This window comes from Cynocephalus volans, chromosome 4, assembly GCF_027409185.1.
Source record: "Cynocephalus volans isolate mCynVol1 chromosome 4, mCynVol1.pri, whole genome shotgun sequence".
Lineage (NCBI taxonomy): Eukaryota > Metazoa > Chordata > Mammalia > Dermoptera > Cynocephalidae > Cynocephalus > Cynocephalus volans.
The window spans coordinates 75,281,818-75,292,402 of NC_084463.1; positions in this window are offsets into that span (position 1 = coordinate 75,281,818).

Here is a 10,585-nt window from a genome sequence, read left to right on the forward strand (position 1 = left end):
TGATTTTATTTTTTTGCCTGCAGTTTACTAGTTCACAGAAAGTATGTCCTTTATTAAGGCCAAATCCAACCAAACATATATCCCAGTATCCAAGCCTATACCCTCTTTTTCCATTTATGAATATTTTGCTTTGCCTTTAGATCCTATCTAAAGGGAGTTATTTTTGATCTTGGCTAAGAGCTTTGCTGAAAGCCTGAAGTGGGTCAGACAGGTTACAGCAGCAAGAGGAGGAAGTCAAGGTCTGTCCATGAACCACTTTCACTTCCTTGGCCCTCCTGGTGGAGGGGGTAGGGCATACCCCAAAAGGTCTTTGCAGATTCAGTTGTATTGAGTGAGATCTTCAGTTCCACTGCTGCTTATATGGCTTCTCTCACACTTCTTTCCTAGTCCTTCCTTCTTCCCTCATACTCCCTTTTTCCAGGGGCACATTTCATGGATACTGCTCTTGAAAGAATAAAAACAAGTTTTCACATGCAGTGAAGTTCAGATAGAGACAAAAGTGTAGATATTCACAGCCTTTTGCTCTCCCCTCAACCATCAAAAGAGAATTTATTTGCTGTTACCTATTAGATCACAGGCCTTTGTTGCACAGGGAAGGGTAACGGGCTACTGGTGTACTGAACATTTCCCGGAGTATCTAAACAGATTTTATTTACAGAAAGCTGTTTAATGAAGAAAAGGTAGGAATCTGGAAACTTGGGGTGGAGTTATGACATTGTGAAAAGAGAGAAATCCAGAAGGGTTGGAGTTTGAAGGGAGAAACATGACAGGAGATTACAATAGCGGCAATATTTGTGTGAAGTATTAGAGAAAGATAAGTAAAAGACATTTTAATCTCCTCTCTGTAAAAGTGCAACCCTTTTGCTGCTTCTTCAAAAGTCTTCACTTTCAAGAGAATTTTTAGTAAAATCATTGTTTCTTTTGAAAATAGCATTATTTGGATATAGATCTTAATGAGGGAAAAGAAAGGCCCAATTTTATTCTGGTTACATATTTCTTGCAAAAACAAAGTACTAAAATTCAATTAATGTAAAATGATGCATGGTCTGAGGTCTTTTTTTATCCCCATAGGTCTATGTGTAAATTTCTTGCATTTCTTCTCTATAATAAAAAACAACAAAAAAAAAATCATAAATGTAAATTTCTTTTTTCCTTCCTATCTGTGACTAATTGAATTTTCTATTACCACATCATCTTAATATCAGTGATTGACCCAGTTATAAATCAGTTTATTAATCAGAACCAACTTGGCAGCTTTAGTGTCATTTGGTTTTCAGTTCTATGACATGAGGACTTTCTATGTCCTATGTAAATCTAGATTTTTTTAAAATAAAGAACATCTCAGATAATATAAATTTTCCATGAATATACATATACTTAAGATTGCACACATTTCTTATAATATTTCCATTCATTTTATTATATTTTCTCTAAAAGTACCACATTGTTATTTTCTGATTTTATAGTCTAATATTAGATTTATTGTTGGTGTTGCTTTTGTTGTAGTCAATAAAATAAAATTATCTATTTCCTAGACAATAACTTATCTATAGACCCATACATACCCATACTTACTGTTGTAAAATTTAAACCAATCTCTTTCTCTCACATTCCTAAACTGAACTTATTTTAGAATAACAATTCTAGTAGACTATGATCTAATGTTAAATTTCCATATTTTAATGTAAATTTCAATCAGTAAATGGACAGTATAAACAAATTATATGTCTTCTTATGAAATTGCATTTAAATTCTATATGTGAGCTTAGGTTCATATTTTATGAATCACTAATTTTTGCAGCTAGATGAATTTATAGAAATTATTATAAACACAAGTTACATTCATATAACTAGTAATAATCTTACGAGAATTATCTGCAAACTTGACCCATCACATATGTATAAAAGAAAGCTTGGGGATATGTAGAATCCCTTAATGAGAAAAAAAAGTGCAAGTTGGAACAGATACATATGACATTATTATTAATGAGAAGAAATAAAATAGTATAGAGATATTAATAAATTTCTTAATACAGAGTCTGGAAACTCAGAATACAGATTGTAAATAGGATGTGACAGGAAGGTCAATAACACTTGGCAGTAAGGACTCTTCCTAAGCTTTTAATGAGAATATAAAGGTGCGTGAATTCCACGTGATAATTCTGAATGAGCTGAAAGGGGTCTACAAATGTTTTCAGAGTAGAAGACATTCAGACCTATAAATGACTAAACAAAATTATTTATCACATCCTATGCACATTTAGCTCTGGGAAAATTCTTGAAATAAATTGTAATAATTTTAAATCTGTTTTCATGATGGTAATGGACATGAAAGAAGCAACCTCCACTAGGAGGATTACAGATCATAGCAGAGGAAAAAATGCAATAAACTCCCTTTCTACTAAGCAATGGTTCGGCTTTTTGTTAAATAGTAGTCTACATCTAGCTTCTATACAAATGAAAAATAGCAAAGCCTAAGAAAAAATTCATTAACAAGGCCTACCCATTAGTTTAAAAAAGTGAATCCTACCAGTCTTCATAGTAGTATATTTCAAATTATTAAGTGGCTCTCTTGCCCATATATTTATCCCCAAATGACCACTATAAGTGTCAAGTCTCTAAAATAGTCTCTGAAATAAAAGGAGGAGGGAAGAAATAATTTTTTTTTAAAAAAAAGAAGGAAGGAAGAAATGAAGGAGGGGTCATGTTTCCAAAAGACTACATTAAATAAACATTTTTCCTAGTTCTAGGTTCCCACATTCAATTGATGGACTTGTATAAACAACATCTCTTATTCCTATATTTTTATTTTTTTGTGTTTGTGTTTGTATGTGTGTGCATGTATGCCTGCATGTGTTTGTATGTGTTTGGAAAACTGCAGGTAATAACACATAGACCGACACGTTTGACATGTATAAGTAATTGTCTAATTGTACATTACCTCATAAAAGTACTTGTGAAAGAAGTACTTGGAAGAGGGCACAATTTTTTCCCAGTTTTCACTCATTAGCATAGTTCAATCTTAAAGAGAAAACCCAAATCAATAATGATAACAGTGAAAAGTTTCAGTTCTTAGAAAACAGGGAAGTGGTCAGATAACAGTATTATCTGGGAATAAAAAGACAGGACTGACTATAAAAAGGATCACAAAATAGAAGTCTTCAGGCTACATCTAGTCCAGAGTTATATTTATCTTGGCTAAACCACTGTTAAACTAAAATAGAGAGAGAGGGGGAGGGAATAATTTTTGGCAAGACATGCTTGCTCAAATTCATAAAAGACCCCACCACTTTACTGTAATAACAGACATCTGAGCTATAACATTTATTATAAAATCCCATCCTCTAAAATAAACTTGACTTTGTATGCTTACAGAAGATCACAGAGGAAAAAAAACTGTGGGCTGGAGAGAAATCTAGACTGGATTTCTGAAGTTTGGGGACAAATGGGCAATGGAGGAGTTCGAGGTGGGAGTTAGAAAATTAAGTAAAGACAATATCATAAAGATATTTCTCTTTATCATCTCCAGTGTTATTCGGGTAAATTCTAAAATCCTGTGCCAATAATTTATCAACAAACTGCATGGTTAGAGAAATTAACAAGGACTCACACTGTATGAATTTAATTTAATGTGTGATTTTTATTTATTTATGCTTTAGCTTCTCATCTGAATAGTTTTCATGAGAGACACAAGTTTAAACATTATAATAATAATTACAATAAGTCAGTGAATTGGTAGAATAATGAAGGACTAAGGAACAGTATACTTTTTTTGCCTTTTAAAAATCATATACTGCGGAGTGCATACATTTGTATTTGAGCTCCTTCCTTCAGACACTTGAAGGGCAATTTTCCGTGATTTCATTAATTTAACTTGGCTGGAAAAGGAAAGAAAATTGTCTGCACTTCTAAACAAGAATTTATATATGTACGTGTGTGTATATATACATGCATGCACATATACACAAATATGTACAATTATAATTGCCTACCATCACTTGTCTTTTCTCCCCAATTTCTACCCAATCCTCATCATTTAGTACTGTCTAAACTGCCTTGAACTCATTATCTGTCTGAACTCTGGGACACCCTGCCCATTCCTCTTTCTTCCTTTCCTGCCTGCTCAGATGACTGGAAGAATGCCAATCTTTGATTAATGATGATGAAGAAAACCTTTGGGCAGATAAAGGAGGCTGGCCAAGTGGGAGAAGCAAGCAGAGATGGACATGCAGCAGACTGGCGAGGAGTTGTGGGAAGAGCAGACAGCACAAGGAAGAAGCTAAGAATGCAGATTCGTGTTATGGAATGAATTTGTTCTTCAGAAGCAAAGATCTCTGCTATTAAATCCTGGCATACAATTTACTATGTGTGGTCAGGCTACTTAGCTCTTTACAAGTCATAGTTTCCTCAACTCTAAAACTGTAAGAAAATATTTACATTTTTGTAATTTAAGTGGCCAGTTTTGGGGTACTTATATTATGCAGCAATAGAATATACCTTTACTCTTATTTGTGTGCTTATGGCTCTTATATTTATGTATCTCCAGCCCACACCTCTTTCCTGAATTTTAGATTCATATATCTAACTAGTTACTTGACATATCCCCTTAGCGACCTAATATCCAACACAAACCTAATAAATCAAAAACCGAGCTCTTGATCTTCCTTCCAAACTTACTTTCCCTTGCATATCATCTCAATGAAAGGAAACTACACTGCTTCGTATGCTGAGACTGGAAACTGGATTCATCACTGATCCTTCCCCTTACATTCATCATCAAAATTGTTATTAAAGTCTGTAGACACTACTCTCAAAATATATCCAGAATATGAACACCTGCCTTGGCACCACCTAGTCAAGGTCCCCTTTACCTACTACTTGAATATCCTAGTAGTCTTCTTAATACTCTGCCTATTCTTGTCCTAGCCCACTTTCCCTATAATCTATGCTCCACCTAGAAACTAGAGTTGAGCCATTAAAGGTCAGTCAGAACACAACCATCTGTGCTCAAAACTCTCCAGGGTTTCCCATCTCACTCAGTAAAACCCAAAGCCTTTACAATAATCTCCAAGTTTTCTGTCTGACTTCTTCCCCCCAACTAACCCAAACCTCAGTATCCACTCTTATTCAACCAAACCTGCCTCCTGTATATTCCTAGAAAAACTAGGGAGGTCCCTGCCACAGACCTTTTCTGCTCTGTTTCCTCTATCTGTAATAATTTTCTCCTTATAGCTACATTGCCTTTTTCCCTCACTGCTTATACTTAAATATCACCTTCTCTGACCACTGTAGCTAAAATTTCAACCATTTCTGTTGTACTCCCTCTCCCAATATTACCAACTCCCTTCCCTACTTCAGCATTCATGACCATATACATAAATATATTTATATTTGTGTTTCACTTACTTATTACATATATGTCAGACAGTCTTAGAAGGATGTAAGCTCTATTAGGGTGGGAATTTTTCCCTTTCTTTTTTCAATATTCTATTCTTAGCATTGAGAACAGTGCCACGCACAAAGTAGTCACTTAAATGTTGATTGAATGAATAAATGAATCATAATTAAAAGTTTTACTTTAAAAAACATGTTCAATGAGATGCATCATTGATTCATGTATAATTAAATTAAATAATCCACTCTCTGGATGGGTTTTAGTCACGGAGACACGGTTGCAGAAGAAAGCATTTTTCTGTTCCATCTTGAATCATCATCCTCCTGTTCTTAAAGGCACACAGAGAGGATCAGAAAGAATCAGATCTATTTCTCATGCTAAAATAAGCAGATGACATTATTCATTATAACATCAACCTTTTAATATGTTTGTAGAAAACAAAGAAAAAACAAACCTCCTGCATTGTGTTGTTTATATATGGACTTTGGAACAGACATACTTCAGAAACACATGAAAGCCAAGAAATTGGAAGAAGAGACAAATGACTTTTATGGAAAATCTTCTGGATAAACAGATCAAGCTCACCGAAGACAATATAAGAACATATAGTGGTGTATGGAATTCTTTAAGCATTTCTAAGGCAATGTAACCATCTATCCCAAGAGATAGCATCATTTAAGTTATCTCTGACCAAATCGTGCTTCTTGAGGTTGCTCATGCTTGTCAGTTCAGTGATAAGCTGAAATTTGGCCTACAGGTAGTGTCTATAATTCACCTTCTATTCCTGGTGAGTTAAGAATAAAGAGAAAAATGGTGTCGGGCACCCAGCAAGGGAAAAAAATGATTACTACCAAAAGAAAATTAAATTCAAAAATGAAAACCTTCAGAAGAACATCCAAGATATTATTTATATGTACAAGGCAATAATCTTGTAAATATTTTCCATAATTCTAATGTTTTCTTGGACACAATATCTGAATCACTTCTGGTGTTTGGAGACTGCTATCGTGTATGTCTTGAACAGCAGCAGGATCATGTCTCCCATTCTATAACCTGGTAAGTCTGGAAACATTGAACTTGAACTTGAAGACTGTCAGCTAACCCTTGAAAACATGGACATAGCTCAGCCAATCTGATGTTCCCAGCTGGGACCTAGGGATGTAGAATGTGATGCTGGTGATTCAAGTGGAGAAACTTTTAATAATCCTTTTAATACGGTGGTGGTGGCATCTGGCATCCACTGGAAGCAGTCCCAGCATCTTCATTGGCCATGCTCTGATTAGGCTGTTCTATTGACATTTACATGGCCGTGTTTCCAGCTGCCTAGTTTTTCCTGGCTTCTTTGACCTACCTTAGTATTCTGAAGCATGGTTTTCAACTTTGTGTTATTCCTGTGAGCTACCTGAATATCTTACAATAAACCCATTTGACTTAAATTAAAACAAGTATGTGTTTTTTGTTTATTACCAATACCTTAGCTGGTTACGATGCTGTAGGTATGCAAGTAATTTCCTCCAGTGGAAAATATGTTTTTGGTGAGATGTTTAATTATACATATGCCATATGGCTTATCACTGAGTAAGTTTAAGGTTTGAAATAAAGTATAATATAAAAAATCAATAAATAAGAGGGAATATTGTAATTCTTAAGAAGTAACATCAGATCAATGAGATAGCAGTCCGTGTTACTGAAGCATGAAACAGGAAAATACTGCAATGAGAGAGTGTTTAAAGCCACTAGGCCTTTAAAACCTAATACAGAAACTGAAAAAGGAAAACCTGAGAGTAAGAAGTATGCAAGTCTTGAAAACAAAACTGAAGGGGACAACCCAAAGGCAACATTCACTGGAGCCTGGATGATCAGTCTGAAGGACGAGGAAGAGCCTCAGGGCAAAAATGCATTCAGTGAGTTTGAAAGGATCCCTTCAGGGCAAGAGTCATTCTGGTTCTAACAATAAGTTAGAATGGACTGAGCTTAAGGGCGATATGCATTAGGGCCCTGGAATTGAAAAAGTAAGCACATGACTAGGGGCCGTGTACATTTTTTATAAAATGATTATGACTCTGATTGGTAAAAGCTGGAATGTAGCATGCATTAAAATGTGCACCATAGACCTTATGAGAAAATTAGACATTGAAAAGAGAAAATGAAATTGTCAGGGGGCAGCACATATTGATAAAACCTGTACTGCATATAACATTGTGAGCCAGAGCCAATGTGCACATCTTCTCAATCAGTATATATTAACATTTATTGACTGGTCTATTTTCATAACGTAAAAAATACCTAGGAAATCAGGATAAATTGCACTCTGTTAATTGGTGTTGAATAAGTAATTAACATTAGAGAAATATGTTTCCTGTTCAGAAGAATAAGATAAAATTGGCATGTCTTGAAATTAGTTATGCAGAACAGTAAGATTCCAATATCTTTCTCTTAAGTAATAAACATCTCAAATATTACAACCTGACAAATGTGAGCTGTATTAAAACAAGTTTATTGGCATTCATAGTTCTAGTTTCCCTTAAATCTTCATCAGCTACAGAGCTTAATAGGGTTACTGACTAAATGTATTTATATCACTGGTCCTCAAAGTGTCCTCACAGATCAGTACCATTAGCATCACATAAATGCAATTTCTAAGGACCCAGCCCAGATGTTTTGAGTTGTGGGGACAGGGCCTACCCATATATGTTTTAATAAGCCTTACAGATGGTTGTGACTTAAGGTATAGTTTTAAAATTCCTGATGTGTATTATCATTAGCATTACTACCATTTCAGAAAGTTTTAGACTAAGAAGATGAATTTGCAAATAACTTTGTTTCAAGAAATTTCCAGCACTTCTCTGAACAATAAACTAAGTAGTTAAATCCTCAAATGGATTATATCTTTCCTTCTAAGAAAAATAGATTTTTCAACTGGGCTTATCAAAAAATTGTTTATTCTTAAGGTTCCTTTCAAAACACCTATATATATGCCACCCCATGAGATATCTACTTGGGGATCTCTGACCATGGTGATAAGGTAAGTCTTGTGCTAGATGTGAGCTTCTACTTTTTTTGCCAAGCTTCTCATATGCTTCTGGAAATGAAGACAACATTTTAAGGAATACTTTGTTTGGCAGATTACTTACGAAAGGCTTTATTTTAGTGGACAAATGCTTTATTACTAACAAAACTACTATTTATCTTTGTATGTGTTCTTCATTTCCTATAAGAGAAAATCCATAGGGAGGACAGGCACAGGCAACTATAAGTCTGTGTTCAAGCCATTTCCAAATGGCAAATGAGTTCAGAAGGTCTCACTGCATCAGCCTCTTTATAGGACAAATTTTGCCATATATCTTTTATCAAAAATCTTAGGGGATAAGAATAGGGGATTAATGAAATTATATCTAAAAGAAATAAATCTAAAGGAATTAATGTAGCTATTAAAAGTAGTGTTATAAAAAGGAATTTAACGATGGGGAAAATGCTCATGGCAGTCTGTGAAGTGAAAAAATACGTTAAGGGACTATGTATACAATGAGTTCATGCTGAAACATAGTAAATAGATAAGTTAGAAGGATAAAGATCAAAATGTCATCAGAAAAAAAATAATAAATAATCTTAGGAGAACTTTTCTCAGATAATATCTTGCTTTGTCTGAAAAAGTTTGGTTCTGAGAGAGATTTTCTCTTCATCTAGCCACCCAGCTATCAGGAATCAACAGATTGCCAGGTTTGTAATGGACAGCAATTAGGTTGAGGGATCAAGACAAGTAGTACAAATAATAATTAGACTCCATAACCTCATAGACTTGTCCCCATGTAAATTGCACCCTCCAGACTAATCTCCTGCTTCTTCCATGTATTTATATTATAATCGAAACTTTTGTATTTATTTTTCCTAAATGGCATATTTCACCAAGGATAAATTAGCATTAAAGTGGCCATGTAAAGAACTTTAGATATAACAAAATAATTTATCCAAGGGGCACATTAGAATGTGTATGCTGCCAGTATGAATCTGGCCCTCATATCATGGGCATGAGGGGTGACAATTAGCTTTGTGTCTCATGAATATTCATAATAAAAAGGGAATGAAATAGAACAAATATCTAATGATTTATTTGTTTATTTGATTGACTGTTTTTTATTGGGATGAGGCAGTTTCCAAAAGAAATTTAGGGTCCAAAATTACTCCTTTAAAATATTCCTTGCTTGAGGAAAAGTTTCCAAAAATTTAAAAATTTAAAACTCTCACTAAGATGTCCCCAAATCACTACTTAAGCCTGATGGCTTTATCTTGTTAGTCTTCTGCCCTCATCATAAGCCCCTCTATTACCTGCTGTTCTTCCTCCTCTTTCTAACCTGTTTCTTTTCTCTGTGACCATCCAGAAACCCCCAAAGTTCAGTGATATATTAAAGTTAAACCCCCTACAGAATAAAGAAGTATCCTTATGGCAAAAACTTTTCAAAGCCTAAACAAGACAAAGAGAAATTTTGATAAATATTTATAATAAGTACAGGGACATCTACCCCAGGGTTCCCACATCTATATTAATCAGTTCATATGTTAGTGGGAACCTCAGAGGCAGATGCATAGAAAAATAAAAAATAAATAAATAACAAATAAATAAATAAATAAGACTAATGAAGGAGATAATCCAGAGGATGACTTAAAAGACCCCAAGTTGCATAAGAACTTAAAAGTGTTTAGAAAAAAATGTACCTGTTTGGCATGAGCTTTTAGTTATTCTAAATTATTTTCTAGAAAAATAGATTGGACTTGATTTCAGGCTGTAAGCAAAAAATTAGTTCACTGAAGACTGTAGGAACAGGCTATTTAAAAACTTTAGACTTATAGGAGTATATTCTATGCAGATATGGTCTCAGCTTTCTCCTTACTCTTTATGAATAACCTTAAGCCAGAATAGGGAATTTAATGCATAGCAAACTGATCTTAGTTTGTTGTTGTTTTGTAAATAGAAAGATCATTGCACATTGACTGAATATATTAGTACATAAAGGGAAGTAGAGGTGCGGGACATGAAGTGGGATATTAATCTAAATGTAGGATGAAGAGCCCTATATGTAAATTCTGAGAGAATTTACATTTCACCATCAAATTTTGATGAGGTTTAATTTCTAGTTGTTACAACTGTAAGACATAATCGGATTTAAGAATTAGAAAACTTTATATCATGAT